We start from the raw sequence: 22,488 nt of genomic DNA, 5'->3' as shown, positions 1-22,488 counted from the left end.
CGAGGTAGTTAACACCTCGCCTGTAAATGTACAACAACAACAACAACGAAACTCTCAGCCTTATCGAGGTCACCAGCTCATCAAGAACTGTCCGCTTCGAACCCACCCAGGCTCGGCCGGGTGTGTCTCTGGCTCCCCCACTTCGCTGACCTCGGGGTAAACTTTGTACCGAAGATTCGCCGCCTTAAACCCGTGCCTCGGCACGGGGTGCACACACACGCAGCAGCAGTGAGACGGGCAGGGGCGGCGACTTGAAACGGCGTGACCGGCAAATGCCCCCTCGCAGCCGTCGGCTCGCATCACTGGCGGCTGGTGTGAACACGTGCGTGTGTGTTGGGGGTGTGTGTGTGGAGGGGAGTGTGTGTGGGGGAGTGTGTGTGTGTGTAGGGGAGTGTGTGTGTGGGGGGGAGTGTGTGTGTGTAGGGGAGTGTGTGTAGGGGAGTGTGTAGGGGAGTGTGTGTGTGTAGGGGAGTGCGTGCGTGTGTAGGGGAGTGTGTGTGGGGGGGAGTGTGTGTGTGGAGGGGGAGTGTGTGTGGGGGGGAGTGTGTGTGTGGAGGGGGAGTGTGTGTGGGGAGGAGTGTGTGTGTGTAGGGGGATGTGTGTGTGTGGAGCGGTAGTGTAGCGGTTAGCGCGCTGCGCTATGAACCCGGCGACCCGAGTTCGATTCCCGCTCACGGCCAACACCAGTGGCGATTATCTGAACCGGTCCTGGGCCTCCCCTAGGTCGACTCAGCCTCAAATGAGTACCTGGTGCGGTGTGTAAACATCACCACTGGGGATACAAAGGCGGTCGGGCGTGGTGCTGGCCACCCACCCCCTCGTGTACCGTTCCGGCCTTCATAGGTGCTCGCTAACAGCACTTGCCCCTACAGTCTGTTAAGGCTATATGGGGGATCTTTATCTTTGTGTAGGGGGGTGTGTAGGGGAGTGTGTGCCAGGCTAGGTGCAGGAGGTCTCGAGACAGACCCAGCAGGTGCCATGGGTCGGCTGACTGAGATGACCGGTAGATGCACCACCAGCTGTACCCCAAATTGTGCCAACTCGCTGTATTTTACCCGCCCTTCGCTCCGCTCGTTGTTGTGAGTGTCGCTCACAGTATCACCCCCCACGCCTCTGGTGTAAAAAGGGGGGTGACGGGGCGGTCACACACGGGATGGGTGCTGGGGTTGGGTGACATACGGGCCTAGGGTTATGGTTAATATGTATTGTATTTCCTTAATTATGGAAGCCATCAGTTAATTGATTGGGCAGGGAAAGAGGCCCTTTCCTCGAGCCAAGAAAGAAAAGAGACGGAATATGGTGGCGTGGAAAGTTCGGGACATTTATTTCATTCGAGATGTTAGGCACAAAAACAGAACTGTACGGTGAAATATCGCCAATTCATTGTTTTTTTGTGTCACGGAGAAAGGCGCACAGGCATGGCACAACAGAAAAATTCAATTATTTCACAAAGCAGCATTTCAACCTTGATTTGAAGCTTTCGTGACTGCAGGAATCCATACTCTTTGGTTCTTTCGGTAAAGTCACGTAGGTAGAAATAACATAAACATTTCAACGTCAATGATACTTTTTTCATATGATTGTTTTATTTACATGTAAACAAATGTGATCACGTAATGAGGCTCTCAACCCCACCCTCTCCCATTCGTGCTCACAATGCAGGAGCCAGTGGTTAAATTCAGCCTCGTATATTTAAATATAAAAAAAAATAACAGGGAGGACAGAATAACAAACCAGCGATAATAATGGTTCACTATCCCTTGAGTCCCGTCACGTAGTTTAACACGTAGGCTGTCGCGACCAATATTATTAATAATAAAGGTTTTTTTTTAGGGTAATTCTGTTTTTTTGCTGTGGTTGTCCCACCTGATGACGGAAGCTTGTGTTGCCTCCGAAACGTCGTGATTTAATTTAGTTATTTTTATTTTTCATTTTTATTCTTATTTGAATTTTACTTTTTTATTTTCACCCACGTGACTTTACCGAAAGAACCAAAGAGTATGCACTCCCCCTCTCAACCCCTCTCTCTCCGGCAGCGAGTGGAAGCTGTGCGCTGGGCGGCGCGTTCCAAGTTGAAATTATTATAGTTTGTCGTTCTTATTATGAACGTGATATTATTACATTTCATTTGTTTAACCGGGGCCCCTTGCCAACCACGCGATAACCCCACCACCATACATGTGAAACGCACCACCTCAATAAAGAACCGACCGCTGGCAAACGAAAGAGGCATTTTTAAGGCCAAATTACCTGCACTTAAAATGCCCCTAGAAATGTTTTTGCCCTGTAACACGACTGCCTCTGTGTAAACATCCACACTGCCTCCACTGCCCGGCGGGGGATGAAATTCTCTAGAAAGGGCATCAAGTGAGAATTTCAGCCGTTACGCAACACAGAGTGGACTTTTATTTTTTTACAGAACCAGCAAGACCCAGGCAGTGATTGCATAAGCCTCCATCTGCTCTCTTGGAAAATAGAAATTGACTAGCACCAGAATCCACATCATCGCCAATTAGTCCCGTGAAGAGAATATTGGCAAAAGGCAGTGATTTGAAATTTATTTCAAAAACAAAACATAAGTTTAACTTTTAGTTTTTAAATACATTCTTTTTTATTTTTTTGCTGTGTTTTCGAGTTGTGCACCACATTCCAGATTTGAAGCTTTCGTGACTGCAAGGATTCATACTCTTAGGTTTTTTCGGTAAAGTCACGTAGGTAAAAAAATGAAATTAAAATTAGTGATTTTTATTATTTTATTAATTTTAATTTCAATTTTTTACCTACGTGGTAAATTGAAACCGGGTCTCCAAGTTCGTGGAAGAGTGCCCTAACCGCTGAGTGCACACACACACATGCATACGTAGGTGATTGCAATAAAGATACTTATTAAAAATGTAACCAACAACAGCATAAGGGATCACCCGAAGAGATTCATCAGCTCATTAGCAAGACGGCCCGATTCCCTTCCGCTTGACTAATTTATCAAATAAAGGAATGTTTGCCCTGAAAGCACTACCCATAAAAGTTTTTTTTTTTAATGTGACTTTCTCACACCGCTGTTCGTGAAAGGACCTCCGCCTGAGGGAGCTCCATTTGGCCAAAGCCTCCACACCAGCCGGAGATGAACGTTGAACTTCTTTCGCACCGTACGTAGCCAACCGTGTTAATTGACGTGCCACGCTTTGGCCCACTGCACGCGACCTGCCGATTTCGCCCGACTGGTCTTACACCTTTGTACTGCTGGGTGGACAGAGGCTGGCCACATCGGTGGGAACTGCCACACCGGGAGATCAAATCAAACCGACGACCAAATTTTGATTTAAAGCTTTCGTGACTGCAGGGATTCACATTCTTGGTTCTTTCTTACACCTTGCCATGTTTACAACATGTTACCCTTTTTGTATTTTAAGATTGTATATTACGGCTAATTTACATTTTATTTTGTTTACTTATTCAAAATTAAACACACTTTAGCCCCTTAGAATTAGTTAGACTCTGTAACTTTAGTATAGTTAGACTGTATACCACTTATTTAGGTTTTAAGATTCCTACATGTTGAATGTATGCACCTTCCTGCCATAGTAAATTTCTTGTCTGTGCGAACTTTCATGTCGAATAAAACCCTTTGTGATTCTGAAGTCACGTAGAAGGGAAATAATAAAACAATACATTTTCTTGCTGTGGATTTCACACCTGATGATGATTGCTTGCGTTGCAGTCGAAACGTCGTGACAATTTTTATTGTTTTATATTTTTATTATTTCATTATTTCCCTTCTACGTGACTTTACCGAAAGAACCAAGAATATAAATCGACGACCATTGGGATCGCAACAAGGGTGGAAAAAACCCGATTTTTTTTCGTGCAAATTTTATCGGCTTATTGGTTTTATATTTTTTGTAAACTTCGATTTTGTCGGAAAAAACTATGATTTAAAGACGACGACGACCTTCTCTGCCGACTCCACGCTCGGGCGGCTGATCCTCCTGCTCAGCTCGGAGTGAACGAAGGCCGTGGTGGAGAAGAAGTTCCTCTCGGATGCGCCGCTGGACGTGGCGACGCTCGACAGCTCCACGGCGATTTTTTTGCAGCTTCGGGCCACTCGCTGCCATCGGACAGCCGAGACTCCATCGGCGTCCCACCATCATCTTGTAGCGGAACGTGTTGTGTGTCTTTTCTTTGGCGGGGGGCTATAATTATCGGGATTAACAGGCAATAAAAACGGATTTTTGGCCATCTGAGACGATCGGGTGTTTTTTTATTAAAACCGTGAAAAACCCGATGGAATTAAACCCGATGCCGCCAGCCTTGGATCGCAAGTCCAGCGCGCTGGCCATTTGCATTGTGGCAGCGGGGTGGGTGGGGGGAGGACACATTATGTTTATTGCGGGGCCACAACTGCCCCAACTGGTGTTTTTATAATTATCAACAAAAAATAAACGTTATAAAAAAAATATATTGCCAGTGACTTGGCGGCGTACAACAAGCTACAGAGAAGGCGTTCCGAGAATTTGTCCACCGGGGGCGATGGAGCGATGGAATCATCTCGCGTGCACGTGCTCGGACATTCGTTGCATTGGACAATCGCGAGCGGCGGCGACGGCTTGGGCAGGCCTTCATCGAGCAGTGGATAGATCGTGGCCGATGACGGAAATGTTTCACCAACTTATCGGTGCGCGGCGAAGTTGTTGGTGAAACGAGGAGTCAAAATTTAAAACCTCGTGATTTATAGTCATCAGGTCAACAGGACAGTGGTGGCCCCCTCCCCCTCCCCCATAGCCCCCCCCACCCCCACAGCCCCTCCCCCCCTCGACCCCCCCCCCCCACCCAAGGTTGTGTATTATTGTGCTTTGCCGCCGCAACGTGACGATGTTATTATCTCCCGTGAGCCTTCACGAAAGAAATTATCCGGCACGGTATCAATGCCGCCGTCTGCACCCACCCTCCACCACCACCACCCCCTTGAAAGGCTTTCGCGTGCTCCCACGGGCTGAGATCCGCCGATTTAGAGTTGCATAAATTCAGAACGAAAAAAATGCGCACGTATATTACAGTTTAGTCTCGAGGCTTAACGCAATTTAATGACCTTTCTTTTTCATGTTTCCTTTTTTATGATAAAGGTAAAAATGAAAGGTTTGCCCGGAGCAAATAGAGCTTCCTTCCAGCTGATGGCCATAATTATGGATGTGAAAATGCATTTGCGGAGCTCAGAATCAAGTGCACTGCTGCTGCAATTGGCCCCAATACTGCTCCTAAGTGTGATGGGGGTGTGAGCACGGTTAGTCTGGGCCCGGGCTCACTCGCTCACCGATTCGCTCGCCCACTCACCGATTCGCTCGCTCACTCACCGATTCACTCGCTCACTCACCGATTCACTCGCTCACTCACCGATTCACTCGCTCACTCACCGATTGGCTGCAGTCGCTCGCTCACTACTGCTACTGTGTGATTAATGTGCGCTGACAAACTTCAAAAAAATTCGCTCCGGTCACTCGCTCTCAACGGCGGTCAGTCGTCTCCCGATCACTCTTCTGTCGCTGCTACCCTGGTTACTATTACCCTTGATCTTCTCTCGCTGATAGAGTGAGATGAGAGAGGTAGGAGAAGTACGTGGAGGGGAGTGGAGTGAGATGAGAGGAGAAAGGCAGGAGAGAGCGTGGAGGGGAGTGGAGTGAGATGAGAGGGGCGAGGCAGGAGAGTGCGTGAGGGGAGTGGAGTGAGATGAGAGGGGCGAGGTAGGAGAGTGCGTGGAGGGGAGTAGAGTGAGATGAGAGGGGAGGGGCAGGAGGGTGCGTGGAGGGGAGTAGAGTGGGATGAGAGGGGAGAGGTGAAAATGAGTCACAAGATACAATCATTAGCGTCGTTATAGTTAAATATTTTAAAAAGCAGATGAAACACTGCCTTCCCATATCTCATCCTACGCATCAAACAATAAAACTATACATTTTTTACACATTCCATCTGCTACACAGCCTTCTGAGAATAAAATTAATGTGTTTTTTTACGTTGAGCAAAAAGGGGTGTATGGGAAGGAGACGCATTTTATGATAACAATTGATTTTTAAGGGAGCACACGATAGAATAATCTTTAATTGAAAGAAACGCTGTATTACGATATCCAAGGAGCACTACGGAGCCAAGAAGCTACCCCTCCACTGTAGAAGTGCCAAGAACTCGCAACAGCTGACACGTGCAGAATGACAACATCTAAAAGGCACACCACTAATTTCTGATTTACGTTACATTCGTGTACAGCATTGTTGACGCAACATCGCTTTGTACGATACGCTATAAATACTCATGCTATGACAATTATCGCGTATTCGCGTTCCTACAACGAACAAGCGTTCGTTTATAACACTTTAATGATCGTGCTTGCTCTTTAGAACACTTTAAAAAGGAATAAAATGCGGAGCGGTAGTCACTTTGGTGACATTTTTAGAAAGCCATTTCACGCTCGATGAAGGTCCGAGGCCGGCCCTCGTTCCTTGTTTAAACTCTGAGCCAGTTGTGGAACACATTGTCCTGCGGAGGGAGCTGGTAGGAACGTTGGGTTGCTCGGTCAATGGCCAGGGTCAACGGCGGCGTGGTGTATTCCGCAAATATGGCCGACTGCAGTCACGAAAGCTTTACATCGAAATTTCTATAAACTCTCTCTCTTACGTCAGCAGTTCTCCTGCTGTGTTCGTTTCACCTGATGACGGTTGCTTGTGTTGCGATCGAAACGTCGTGATGGTCTATTCATTTCCTATCTACGTGACTTTACCGAGAGAACCAAGGAGTATGTTATCGTGGGTCTTCATACCGTAGTATGGCCAACATCGCGGCCAGCACCTTCACGCGTGCGTCATGTAGGCTCCGGTGCTGTAGGTGTGGAATTCCTCGACGAAGTTAATTCCGCTTCATTGGATTTTTTTTTGTTTTTGCCGCACGTGTTGCGAGATGTGATTTGACATCAATCATAACCGTTTAAAATATATGTCGTGCGTTTTGTCTACCTGTTATGATGGCTACGTGTCCCCCGCCTCTAAACCACCGCTTCTGTAAGCCAGCATTTTAGCAGAGAGGGGGGTGGGTGTCATAATTTAAAAAAAAATTGTTACAGAACGTGTAAATAAAAAGCGGCCGTGAAAATTTTCACCTATTTGCCAACGATGGCTCGACAAATTCGCATCTTCACACCATGAATCCCGAGGGAGAGGACAAAACGAGAGAGATTGTGACAAGCCTAAAACCCAAATCTATTCCTTGATTACTCATCTTCTTGGTTCTTTCGGTAAAGTCACGTAGAAGGGAAATAATAAAATAATAAAAATTTAACATAATAAAATTCTCACGACGTTTCGGCCACAACGCAAGCAGCCGTCCTCAGGTGGAGAGCAGGTCTGTCTGAGCAGGTCTGTCTCTCACCTGAGGACGGCTGCTTGCGTTGTGGCCGAAACGTCGTGAGAATTATTTTATTGTTTTATTTTTATTATTTTATTATTTCCATTCTACGTCACTTTACCGAAAGAACCAAGAAGATAAATCCCTGCAGTCACGAAAGCTTTAAATCGAAATTGATTACTCATTTCACCATTAAGTTAAAAAAAACCCCACCACATGAATGCATCAGTCTAATGAAGGAAATAAATGAGGCAATGATATTATTTCCCCGTTATCACCATTGCACTGTACTGCCATCACGTTTAAATTACATTGCTAACTAAGGTGGCACCCACAATTTCAAAGCACAGAATTAACATTTTGCACAAACCATTTTATTGCTGTTGCTACTGCCTGGTTACATCAAAATGTGCAATAACTATATCCGTGCTCAATAAAGATAATGAACCGCTGGTTTGTTTTTACTTGCATTTTAAACACAGCTTAATGATCGAACAACTGTACTTAAATCGTAATCTCATGTTAAAATGTCCATTAAGCTTCGCGTGCACTGGCATGCATCGCAATGTTGAGTGGCCCGATTCCCCCCATAAAATGGCGATGATAGAGAATGCGATTTTGTTACATTTTTTACGACGAACCCATAGAGGTGGAACAATTTCTTCCCTGCGCAGACATTCACTGAATTTGCTGCCATTCAATTATTTTGAAAATTGCGGTGGTGAATTGGTGAACCCACTGCTCTACTAGAAACGTAAATAAAACAAACACCCATCGATATTCACGCACGCGATTGGACGTATCGATGTTAACATTGACGAATCATTGTCATGTTTCACCCTTGCTGATCCAACTAAGTTTTGTTTTTGCTCCAGCTCACGTCCTGCGTTGGCTTGGAAATGGGAAAAACCGCGGCGTACGAATTGTAACGATCGCAAACTCCCCTCGCACCTCAACAAAACACGTTCCTTCGGAGTGGGCAGGTAGGAACTTGGTTGGACAGCACATTCGTGCACGACAGACAAATATGCACGACAGACAAATAATCCCTGGTGGGCAGTGTGGAACCTGTTGTTCCTACCTGTATACAAGATAACTTGACTTGAGGTAGCCAGGCAGCCAGACAGGTAGCCAGCCCCCTTAACTATCGGCCCCTCCCCCTTGGTTAGGCCCCTCCCCTTACCCCCCCCCCCCCCTCCCTCAGGCCCCTCCGCTGACCCCCCCTCCCTTAGGAACCTCCCCTCTCCGTACCCGGCAGTGAGGTCTCCACCAATCAAAGGGCTGTTTATATTATATATATATATTTATGCACGACAGACAGTCAGACAGACAAATAATCCCTGGTGGGCAGTGTGGAACATTGTTCCTACAAGTATAAATGCAACATGCATAGCCGACGAGAACACGCGTGCGTGGAGGGAGGATGTCAGCCGCAATTGATGATTGCAACCGGTGGTTAAATATCGAGTTGGTTCACAATGCATTGAATCGACGCACAATGCATTGAATCAAAATGCATTATCCATCCGCCAAATGTCGTGTGGTTCGGGCACCTGGTAAGGATGCCCCCCAGTCGACTTCTCCTGGAACTTTACGGGGTCCAGGACACGCTGCTGGCGGTGGGACGATGTCGCTCGGCTGGCCTGGGAACGCCTGGGAATTGCCCCAGGAAGAGCTGGAGTCTGTGTGTAGTAGTGTAGAGTGTAGTTTATAGTAGTGTAGTGTATAGTAGTGTATAGTGCAGTAGTGTATAGTGTAGTAGTGTATATTAATTGGTAGTAGTGGAAAGTGTATAGTGTAGTAGTGTATAGTGTAGTAGTGTATAATAATGTATAGTAGTGTATAGTGTAGTGTATAGTGTAGTAGTGTATATTGTAGTAGTGTATATTAATGGGTAGTAGTGGAAAGTGTATAGTGTAGTAGTGTATATTAATGTATAGTAGTGTATAGTGTAGTATATAGTGTAGTGTAATGTAATGCTAGAGTGTCGCCAGGGAAAGGGAGGTGAGGACCGCCACTACTCAACATGCTGCTGTAGTGTATAGTGTAGTGTATAGTGTAGTAGTGTATATTAATGTATAGTAGTGTATAGTGTAGTATACAGTGTAGTGTATAGTAATGTAATGCTAGAGTCCGTCGCCAGGGAAAGGGAGGTGATGACCGCCGCTACTCAACATGCTGCTGTAGTGTATAGTGTAGTGTAAAGTGTAGTAATGTATAGTAGTGTATAGTGTAGTGTATAGTGTAGTGTATATTAATGTATAGTAGTGTATAGTGTAGTATATAGTGTAGTGTATAGTAATGTAATGCTAGAGTCCGTCGCCAGGGAAAGGGAGGTGATGACCGCCGCTACTCAACACGCTGCCGCCTCGACCCTCACAAGGACAAGTGGGCTGATAAACGAACAAATGAACAAATGTTGTGTTTGAGGCCAGTAAGGAGCTCGCCGCTGAGCCAGGGTGAGAATGTTAAGTTATGCCCTTAGGGGTCCGATTGTTATTTTTTTTTGCACTGGTCAGTCAAAAATAAAGCAATCATTGGTAGGGACCTTTGACAAGCGCGTGCGTGTGTGCGTGTTGCAGTCATCTCAGTCAGTCGACCCGTGGCACCTGGGTCTGCCCCGTGACCTCCTGCCAGCGGGCGTTCGACACTTCACGTGGCCTCAGGGTGCACATGGCCTGGCACAAGCGTCGTGGTGACGTCACCGCCACTTAGTGGCGAATGGCGGTTGTTGTTGTTGTTGTTGTTGCTGTACACTGGCATTTGATTGTCGTTCGTGGTGAAGGTTACGAGTTTCACACGGTAATTGCTCATTGAATATCATGGCCAAAAGGTGTGGAGGGGAAAAAAAAACTATTTTTTTATGAAGAGGTCAAGGACTGAGTTGGGTCTTTGTTCCAAAAGAATATTTTCTTCCATTTTTCTTTGTTAAAAAAACCCCGTAACAGTTTAAACTAACCATTAAAAAGTTTACAAAATGTTAAACCAAGTGTGAAATGTAAGTAATTTTCTTAAATACGTTTTGCCATTTAAAATCTTAAATTCATTGAAATATGCTGCTTTCAGAATGTTTTTATTGACACTCCTATGCCCCTCCTGCCCCCCACCCCCCACCAGTTAGCTAATCGTTACAAACCCAGTGACACCAACCAAGCTTTTAATAAACCGAACACTTTAATCCAGAATTCGAGGATCATGCCGAGATAAGAAACGCATGGTCTGATTGAAGCACACGGTAAGAACAAGTGGCGCTGATTACACGACTGATCTGCGTGGAATTCTCCGTGTGGCTCTTACGTTTTGCCAAACACTCTCTCGTGTCTTCACACTTGAAATAAATCGAAGCAGGTCCCTCCTAAAAAAAAAGTTCCTGGCGCTCCATTAAGCTTTAATTGTAACAAAAATGTTTTATCAAATAATTGCCGCACTGAATCAACGACAATTATTATCAGCCTGAAAAGGGTACCGCAACAAAAGTGGCTGCCGGACCGATAAAAAGGCATTGCCAGAACCCATCAGGGCTCCTCTGACCAAAGTACTCATTAAAGTGTTATGCAAAAATGTTCAGATGTTTGCGGAGTCAAAAGACAGGTCAAATGTGTTAGTGCATGCATGTCTTTCTAATTAAAACGAGACCTTTTGAATGATTAATTTGCGTATAATATAGTTATACACGAATGTTTTTTTTTTTTGCCAAACTTGAAAGTAAAACTTCTCCTATCAGTGCAGTACGAGGACTAATATCTTTAACAGTGCACATTTAAAAAAGGAATAATCCATATTTGGAGTTTGATTTAAATAGTCCGGAGACTTAAAGCCTGTAAAAGTAATTAAGTTCAAGAGATCTGAGAGGGATATTTAAGGTGGATAGGTCATGGGGTTTTTTGTGTGGTTTCTTTTCCCAGAACTTTGCACAGAAAATGGGGTTCGTAATGACTCCCTGGAAAGTTATCTGTTGGAACGAGACCAAATTTGCTGAAATTTTACCACAAGGAGACGCAGAGACATTGTTTAAATAAAGGCAAAAAACTATTTTTAATTGTGCGAATGGTCAGTTTGAGGTGAAGCTCTGCAATTCCTTTGCTTCTGCCCTTGCAGGTGGAAGAGTGCCAGAGGTCGCAAACGGGTTTTGATTCCTTACCCGTACCCATACCCGGCCGCACCAGGGTCGCAAATGGGTACCCGTACCCGGCCGGATACAGGTACCCGTACCCTACCCGTACCCGTACCCTACCCAAAATGAGTGACAAACGGTTACTCACCAGTGACTAATGGCCTACCCGTACCCGTACCCGGCCGCACCAGAGTCGCAAACGGGTACCCGTACCCGGCCGGGTACGGGTAGCCGGGTAGCCGGGTATGGTACGGGTATCGGGTACCCGATTGCGACCTCTGTGGAGGACCTCTGCTCGAGACAGCTTTAGAGAGCACTTGGAGTTACATGTCCTGACCAAGCCCGCTTACTTTTCATAATTATTATTCACTCAAATTGTTTTTATCATCCACTCTATCTCTCTGACCTCTCTATCCATGTGCTATGAAGAAGACCCGTAGCCTATGTTTTTTTTTAAGGCCACAGCGTTATTGCGTATATGTTGAGTTTTGTTGTTGTTTTCGGTGATGGCACTGCCAATGCAGCAGCATCACAAAATAATTTTGTGTGCTTTTCATAAGTTTTAATTATGTTATTAAATCTCCGTATGGTCTCTGGTTTCTCCAATTAATTCCGTGCACGCATCTCCGAGCGTGGATCTATTCCTTTGGTTGCTTGCCCACAATGCTCCACAACATTATCTCATGAGTTTTGTAAAAAGTGAAATACTCAAGTTGTATTTGCGAACGGTTGGTATGCATATTCAAATAACTGATGTTCGCCTGTAGCAATGCTGTCGTTATTATTACAGCTAGCCACGTAACGATAGATCATAAACAGCTTTACGTTGTGTTTAACTCCGCATACTAACATGTGAAATGCAGCTAAAATATTCAAAGCGGCCTTAATTGGAACCCGCTGCCCTAATCTATAAGAATATAAAGTATAAATACACAGACACACACATAAATGGTAAAGAAAAACACAAAAGTTGTAAAATAAATGTGAAATGGGTAGGGAAATTGCATTTTACTGTGAATGTAGGAGTCTGTGTATCGAGCGTACCAGCAAAACATTAATCCCCAAGCACCATTTCGAGGCAGCCAAAAAGAAAAGCCCAGATGGCTATAAGCAAATGACGAATAAAAATCAATGGGACAACACAAGGAGTGACAGAGGCATCACCGTGCTCATCATTTTGCATTTGGGGAGATTGTATTACGGTCAAGAAAACACAGCCGACCACAAAACAGAGCTATTTTATTGAATGTCTTTGTACTGCGGTGGCTCCGATCATCTGAATGCACTTTGCTTATTTGCTCGCAAAAAAAGCGTGCGGCAGCCCCCGTTATTTTATCGGCGACATGTTTTTTTTTCTTCTTCTGCAAAATATATTTCTCACGCAGAGTAAGCAACGAATGCACAACCTTGATCATAATAATAAAAACAATTATACTGGTAGGAACCTCCTAGTTACACCAGCCCACAGGGGATTATTGTGTCCGTCGTGCAGGGAGGGGCTGGGTGGGGAGGGTGGGGAGGGGAGGGTGAGGAGGGGCTGGGTGGGGAGGGTGGGGAGGGGCTGGGTGGGGAGGGTGGGGCTGGGTGCGTGGTGGGAGGGGTGGGGCTGGGTGGGGAGGGGCTGGTCACCCCGTGGTGCCCTTATAAACCTCAACGTTTAACCTACTCACGCCGGCTTGTGCCCGCCCTCACAGTCGGCCATATTTGCGGAATACACCACGCCGCTGTTGATCCTGGCCATTGACCGAGCAACCCAACGTTCCTACCAGCTCCCTCCGCAGGAATGTGTTTACTTGTGCATGATTATTAGGGCCGACGGATGAAGGATCGAGGGCAGATGAGTGAGGCACGTACTCTCAGCACCTTCACTGTTCCTGCCAATCCAGGCCGAGTCTCACGGGGAGTGTTTCCGAGTCCATTTGTATGCACGATGTTTTTTTGGGGGGTTTTGCAACAACTGTGCATAGTTAAGATCCCAAATGTTTTCAATATAACACGGATGACATTTCAGAATTTTGAAAGGGCATGTATTTGGCGGAATGCCATTTTTCGGTCCTCCAAAATCAAGCGCTTCATTTTAGTCAGGAAGTAAGACCCGTTGAGTCGTTGCATCGATCACATTGTTTTGCAGATTCATTAAAATTAGTAAAGGACAAGTGGATATTGAAACTATTTTAAGCTGTCATAAGTGTATTCACCAACTGCTACGTGGCTTGGTTTATTCTCATAAAGGCAGACACATCTTAATTGAAATCGGAGAGTCAAAAATACAGGACCTATGCGTGCAATCCTTTGGCAAAAATGGCAACATTGGTCGCATTAATGACCACATGTCGTGTCAAATTTAGCCACCGCACAAACAACCTTTCCACCCGCCCAACCACTACTGGCAAAAAAGAGTACCACACACGGTGGGTCATGTCAGCCGAAAACTGCCTTATTTTGTCCTCATGATACTGCAGTGGCTTGAGCAGTGTGCGGTGTGCATGTGGTGGTGCGGTGTTCATGCGGTGGTGTGGTGTTCATGCAGTGGTGCGGTGTTCATGCGGTGGTGTGGTGTTCATGCGGTGGTGTGGTGTTCATGCGGTGGTGCGGTGTTCATGCGGTGGTGTGGTTTGCGTGCAGTGATGTCCAAAAAAAATGTGTGAATAGCACGTAAGGTTAAATGATCTCCTTGAGGACAGTGCCTCACTTAACATCCTTCTCCGTAAGACAAACTGTCTTTAATAAGGGCGCACAAAATATCCGTGACATCAAATCACGCCACGTAAGTACCCAGCAGCGTTCCAGCAAATATCGAGTTAGATATTGAGCCATAACTAGTGATGGGGAATGGTGACCATGTTCTGTATTGTAGCAACCATCTGCGAGCGAGACCATCCTGGGGGATATTGGTGGCTCCCACACCCCTCGATTGAACTTTCTGAGGGTATCCGGCTGAGACCAACCTCGCCTTTGGAAGCTCCATTCGACTAACTAACTCAACCTTTCTTAGGGCCCTCCGAGGCTAATGAACTTCTGGAGAAAACGTCTCCTGCATGTACCCAAGCCTTCAACTGGCACCGTCCACAGCCAAGCACTTGGCACGAACGCTAGGGGTAACATTGAGCAATGAAGTAACCCGTTATTACTGGTAGGAACCTCCTGGTTACACCAGCCCACAGGGGATTATTGTGTCCGTCCGTCCGTCGTGCAGGGAGGGGCTGGGTGGGGAGGGAGAGGTTGGGTGGGGTGGGGAGGGTGGGGAAGGTGGGGCTGGGTGGGGAGGGGAGGGAGGGGCTGGGTGGGGAGGGTGGGGAGGGGCTGGGTGGGGAGGGCAGGGTGGGGAGGGGCTGGGTGGGGAGGGTGGGGGTGGGAGGGGTGGAGCTAGGTGGGGAGGGGCTGGTCACCCCGTGGTGCCCTTGTAAAACTCAACGTTTAACCTACTCACGCCGGCTTGTGCCCGCCCTCACAGTCGGCCATTTTTGCGGAATACACCACGCCGCCGTTGACCCTGGCCATTGACCGAGCAACCCAACGTTCCTACCAGCTCCCTCCGCAGGAATGTGTTCAACTCATCTCCTCTAGTTCATGTAGACGCAGAGCTACAACTACAATTTCACATTCAGGTGATCAAGCCAGCAGACAATTGCGTCGATATAACGAGGCAATGCCCGATCCAAAAACACACAAGAGACATTGCAGCGATACACTCCTGACGTGGTTATACTAATCGGATAACACGAAAAAATATACTTAAAAAGTCTTACATTTGTTCCAACAAGTGTAGCTTAATGGAAGGTGACGGGGTGAGGCTTTGTGATAACACATCCTGCGGAGGTAGCTGGTAGGAACGTTGGGTTGCTCGGTCAATGGCCAGGGTCAAGGGCGGCGTGATGTATTCCGCAAATATGCCCCACTGTGAGGGCGGGCACAAGCCGGCGTGAGTAGGTTAAAAGTTGAGTTTTATAAGGGCACCACGGGGTGACCAGCCCCTCCCCACCCAGCCCGACCCCTCCCACCCCCACCCAGCCCCACCCTCCCCACCCAGCCCCTCCCCACCCTCCCCTGCCCACCCTCCCCCTCCCCACCCTCCCCATCCAACCCCTGCCATCCTCCCCTCCCTCCCCACCCAGCCCCTCCCCCCCCCACCCAGCCCCTCCCCACCCTCCCCTCCCCACCCAGCCCCTCCCCACCCTCCCCTCCCTCCCCACCCTCCCCTCCCTCCACACCCTCCCCAATCCTCCCCACCCAGCCCTTCCTCACCCTCCCCTCCCTCCCCACCCTCCCCTCCCCACCCTCCCCCTCCCCACCCAGCCCCTCCCTGCACGACGGACGGACACAATAATCCCCTGTGGGCTGGTGTAACCAGGAGGTTGCTACCAGTATAATCACAATGCTGGGCGTAGCTTGTAGGGGGTGATGATGGTCCCCAATTGTTTAAGAGGCCTGAGTAATCGACTGCAAACAAGGTATTCGATGACAATATTTAGCTGATTTCTCGGCTTCGCTGATAATTATTGAAGCAAATCGGTTAAAATGAATGCCTCATAATGCAATGCGAATACTGCAAGCTGCAGACTACAGTTTCCATCTTTCTGACAGGCTGCGCACGTTGACATAGAATTGCAATGTAAAATACATAACTGTCCTGTATTGTAATAAATCAAACAACAATAATAAGGTGATTGCAGAACATGCCTGGCCTTGTTACACAAACAATTCAAGGAATGCGTCTACTATTTACAGGGCTGATGGCCAACCTATTTTTTAACATCTGTTTAGCGACACAAAGACAAAGATCCCCCGTCTAGCCTTAACAGATTGTTGGGGCAAGTGCTGTTAGCGAGTAGCAGCACCTATGAAGGCCAGCACGGCACACGAGGGGGTGGGTGGCCAACACCACGCACTCACACACTCACTCACACGCGCACACACACTCACACAGTCACACACTCACTCACACACACTGTCACACACACACTCACTCTCACACTCAAACACTCACACACTAACACAGTCACACACTCACACACACTCACACACACTCACTCACGCGCGCACACACACTCACACACTGACTCTCACTCACACACTTACACACGCTCACACACACACAGTCACACACACACAATCACACACAGTCACACACACACAGTCACACACACAGTCACACACTCACACGTGCACACCTGGCAGCGTGTCTCCACAAAACGCCAGGGATGTGTGGCGCACACATTTTAATTTAGCAGCCGTTCCTTATTTCGCCTTCTCCCTGCGTCTGCATCTTACCTTCCTAAACCGGACGAGCAGGAACAACACAGCCGTCTCGTTATTTATAATTGACGATGCTCAGCCATCGTCTCGCAACCCAAAAAAAATGCACAAATGTAATTATGGATCTGTATTGGTGCAGGTCAAAGTGATTTTGTAGGTTACCGTCGACCGACTGTGATCGACAATAACGTAACAATGTATCCATTGTGTTGAGTTTTGGACATCTGTTTTGAACCAAAAAAATAAATGGGATTTTTTTTCCCTTCAGAGCTGCACGTGTTTTTTTTTGTTCAAAGAAGCCACGAAATCAGTAATGGTGCACTCTGAAGATGATTCATTTTCTAGACAAAAATATTAAGGACAATGAGGCAGAATGTTTGATTGATGACCTATAACTGATTATATAATGACCTTTACAATGATAAATTTAGTCGAAAATTGTGCATGTATGTACACGCTGCAGACATGGAATTATATGTTTACCAACTGCGTACAGATGTTGTGTATAAAGTTCTAATTTGTATATACATCACGTTCCTGTAATTATACTTGGAAACACCCAATTATGACACCAAATAATCCAAACCAGCTCATTTTTGTTAAACAAAAAACCCCATTGGTGCATATTACAGAACATTATTAATTTCTCAACACTAACATAAGGGGTTTTTTTCATAACACATTTATTTCAACAGGAAACAGTAAAACTGTAGTCACACGTTTTGATAATTAAAGTATCAGTAAAATAAATGTATCTTGTGCAATACTACTCCGTAGCAAGTAGCAGATTGCGGTTACAAATAGTAATTGAATTTACAGATAAATGCTCACATGCGATATTGTGCTAATTTGTTTGTAACGATGTATAATTGTATGTTTCCATGAAATTAGAGTTTTTTTCACAAATTACAGGGTAGATCACAAAGCCCAGGAATTATAATGATCACAATTGAGAAAACTGACTGTGCCAAGCATGAAACGTGTTCACAGTCTGGCACATAAATCCAAATTTTGGTCCTCAAATTTGGGAAAACAATGTCAACGTGTCTTAACTGGTGCAAAAATAAGTTTTTTAGTATATTTGTCAATGGTATATATGAATATAAGAATAGGTTTTACCCCTTCTGTCAATAAAACAGGTGTTAAGATGTTAGAACACCAAACTGAAACCTTTTGCAAGGAATCATGTTTGCATTAAGCACATATACTTGTGGCGAGCATGCAAACAAAATAAATGCTCTGATAGCATATGCATCGTCTTTGAAACTGATTGGTCCACACCAGACAGTTTTACTGGTAGGAACCTCCTGGTTACACCAGCCCACAGGGGATTATTGTGTCCATCGTGCAGGGAAGGGCTGGGTGGGGAGGGGAGGGTGGGGAGAAGCTGGGTGGAGAGGGTGGGGCTGGGTGGGGAGAGTGGGGCTGGGGACGGAGTGGAGGTATGGGTAGGGGCTGGGTGAGGATGGTGGAGAAGGGCTGGGTGGGGAGGGTGGGGCTAGGTGGGGGGTGGGAGGGGTGGGGAAGGATGGGGAGGGGAGGGGCTGGTCACCCCGTGGTGCCCTTATAAAACTCAACGTTTAATCTACTCACGCCGGCTTGTGCCCGCCCTCACAGTCGGGCATATTTGCGGAATACACCACGCCGCCGTTGACCCTGGCCATTGACCGAGCATCCCAACGTTCCTACCAGCTCCCTCCGCAGGAATGTGTTCGTTAGAGCCGAGTCTAAAACAGTGTTAGACCAGAGGATGCCAAAAGGCAAACAGCACAAAGACAATGCCACCGTGAGGACATTGAGAGCTGGGGGTGAGCAGCTACATCATGTGACCTCCCTTGCCAGTATCAAAATACAATAAGGTTTCACCCTTTGCTCACCACAAGAATATGTGATTAATGCAGACATGATTCCTTGCAAAATGTTTCAGTTTGGTGTTTTAACATCTTAACACAACTGTTTTATTACCAAAAACGGTAAAACTTATTCTTATATTTTTATACTGGCAAGGGAGGTCACATGAGGTATATATGAAACCAACATCATTTTTTTAGCGCACTATAGTATGACTTTCAGTACTGTACCGATGAATAGTGAGGCCTTCATCCAGCAGTGGAATTGCCATGGCCGATAATGATGACGCTAAAGATAAACGCTTGATTGCTGTATAGCAAAAACGTGGTTGGCTGTCAATGTTCAATAGCTATTGATGTCCACGTAACCAACAACATGAACTCACAGCGACGTGGTCATTTATCATGGAGGTTGAACGCATCGGCTCTCGTGGGCAATGCAGTCGTAAATAGACATCTTCTGCCAAATGGAAAACAACTCTTGGTCTGAATGTTCCAATGCACCACGAATTACCCCCGTCCCAAAACCGTGCCTTACCTAACATCCCCATCTCCCACGTAAAACAAAACAAACCCACTGGGCAACCAAAAAAAGAACAAGCATTTTTAATTGTTTTTTTACCCTTCTATCTGGCAACAAAACTGACACCTTTTTTTTACAAGGAGTCATGTTTGCATAGACCACAATACCTGCAGTCATAATGCAAACAAAAAACATAACTCTGATAATGTATGCACTGTCCTTGAAGTTGATTGGTCCACACCCGAGACAGCTTTCCTTAGAGCCTAGTCTCACATGGGTTCGACCAGATGACGCCAAAAGGCGCACAACTCAATGACAAAGCACCATCAGAGTATGAGAGCTCGGGGTAAGCGTTTACACCATTGGAACCTCATCTGGTCCAACCTATGTGAGACTAGACTCTAAGGAAAGCTGTCTCGGGTGTGGACCAATCAACTTCAAGAACAGTGCATACATTATCAGAGTTATGTTTTTTGTTTGCATTATGACTGCAGGTATTGTGGTCTATGCAAACATGACTCCTTGTAAAAAAGGTGTCAGTTTTGTTGCCAGATAGAAGGGTAAACAACCAATTATCATTTTTTTACTGACAAATGAGATTCCAATGGTGAAGCATTTTTAAGTTTTGACTTTTTCATGTAGTGAGTGTTTAAGCAGCAATAAGGCTTCAAGAGCACACTCGACCAGGTTGCTTGTAGTTTAGTAGTTTGATCTCTGTAGCTGCCTCATTATTTGCGTGGTGAATTGCCAAAGCAGGCCATCTGCTACATTGTGAATGTTTGCAAAAAAAATTGAGATATCATTTTCCAATGTTAAATTTTCAAGAGACTACAGTTTCGGTGAGGTTTTCACTTATGTACACAATATCATCATCATCGACCATGATCAAACCACTGCTGGAATAAGGCCTCCCCAAATCGTCACCATCTCTTGTTTATGCGATGTAACAATTCGCTTATCAACCGCACACAAACTGATTTAATCACTGTATCTCCTCCTTACGTATATATTGTTAGTTAAAGTGGTGCTGTGATTTCAAGAATTAAAAAGTCTAATTTTTACCATCTTGTATTATTTCCCATTTGATGTCAAGTTTGTACAGGTGTGCTCACTCTATTCGCCTAAATTAACGTATCCGATTTTAAATGTATAAAGCAATTCATCTTTACACGACTCCCTCGAGCACTCTATACAGTACATACTGCGAGTCCAAATCCCAACTACTATATCTGGGGTGACAAAATAGGTAAAGTGCTGTGAAAAGTGATGGGAAGGTTGAATTTACACCACTGACTCAACATCGATGAGCAACGACCCCATGCCGAGTTGAGAACGGAGGCACTTTGACCTTTGACTTGACCCTTGGACAAAGAATATTAAATCTCAACGAGCTCTTGCCCAGTCGCAAGGCACGTGTAGGTCCAGATTTCTTGTGACCCCCCACCCCCATTAAATTATCTGAAACATTAAGGTTTATTTAAAACAGAAATTAATATGTAAAGGAAACTAATGTTAGACATTTGGACCAATACTGGTATCATTGTAGTATATACTGTACTGGAAATAATTCTAATTCTAAGCCATGAAATTGGTTATGATGTAAATGAGACAGTATTTAAGAGTGCAATATTACATGAGTAGAGAATGTGATTAATAAAGAATTCATTACATTTGCAAATACTCAATACAGTTCAGGGACATATCACAATTTGTATTGTATTGCTCTAATTATAATAAAATACAGTACATGGCAATTATAGTTTTTGTAAGTAGATATTACCGTACACAACATTCGACGATGTTTTCATATCAACCAAATATTATAACTGTGTGATGTGGCATATTTTTCAAATGTTCTATCTGAGGTTAATTAATGTACAGGGAGGTCCAGATGTCTTGTTGTCCCCATTTATTTCTCTACAACTTAATATTTTTTTTTTGTAAGTAATGTGTATTTAAAACAGCAATGAATATGCAAAGAAAAAAAATATTCGGTTATAGGGGTAAATTAATTGGCGGGGTCACAAAACATCTGGACCACCGTGTACACTAAACGTGTATAATGTTGACCTAATGTTGACCTTTCGCACCGTTACCTAGCCACCCGTGGTAATCGGACCAAACTTGCATTACGCATTCGACAAATGCCGCAACATTAAACGGATCATACTAAAATTAACAGGCACATAGGAATATAAAGTTCAGATTGTTGGTTGTGCTGGTGGTGGTGGGTGGTAAATGGCGTCGTTGAAAAGGGCCTTGGTGTCTCATGGTGCAACATTGCCTCCCACAGGCCAGAGCTGCCTCTCCCCACTAAATCTCTCGGCTCTGCCCACCTAATTAAACTGCGCTAGGTAATTAGCCAAGCGAGTAATACTGCATTAACGTGGAGACTATTCCATAATTGGATGCTCCTCGGAGCCATCTGTGCCACTTATTGGATTCACACGCAGGACTATTGGCTCTTTGGAATGGAGGTTGTTTCTTGGTCACCAAACCGTGATGGATTAAAATACAGGAGGGGTAATAGTGTTATATAGAAGCCACGACTTTACGTGACAAATCTTGGTTTTTAAAAAAAAAGGTTCAGCGTTTGAAAACTATTTCAATCTGTATCCACTATCTTCTTGGTTCTTTCGGTAAAGTCACGTAGAAGGGAAATAATAAAATAATAAAAATAAAACATAATAAAATAATTATCACGACGTTTCGGCCACAACGCAAGCAGCCGTCGTCAGGTGAAGACCAGGTCTGTCAGGGAGACAGCCTGCCTTGGCGGCAAGCAGCGCGTGTCCGGGATTTTGGCGGGAAAAGTCGTGAGCGCGCGCCCGAGATTTTGGCGGGAAAATTCGCGAGCGCGCGCCAGAGACCGAGAGACGTTTGGGCTTGCGGGTGAGGCTCGTTTCGCTGACTCTGAGGCGATCTCAACAACAATTAAAAATAATATTAATAACCGGCACGTGCTGTTAATTTTTATTTTATCATAATCGCAAGCGTTACATTAACGTGTTGGGGGATGCTCAGCAAACAGCACTAAATACCCACCCACAAACCGAACACTTTAATGATGCAGTAACTTTACATGTCGTGCATAACCGTAGTAAACTCCGTACATTTTATAACAAACTAAACACGCGCATACATCGTTGACAACATTCGCAAACTTAACTTATATATGCGCAAGATGTTGAACAAAAAGAACGCGTAATTTCCACAAAACACACAAAAAATATCCCGACTCGGAAATTTTCGTGGCTCCAATTAACATTTAATTTTATTGATTTAATTTAATTTCGCTATTGATTGAATGTACATGCTTTGTGTGAACACGTGCAAGTGATTTTTCTTCTCTCTTCACA

The sequence above is a fragment of the Lampetra fluviatilis genome, chromosome 52, assembly GCF_964198595.1.
Source record: "Lampetra fluviatilis chromosome 52, kcLamFluv1.1, whole genome shotgun sequence".
NCBI lineage: Eukaryota > Metazoa > Chordata > Hyperoartia > Petromyzontiformes > Petromyzontidae > Lampetra > Lampetra fluviatilis.
This window is presented reverse-complemented; position numbering follows the sequence as displayed.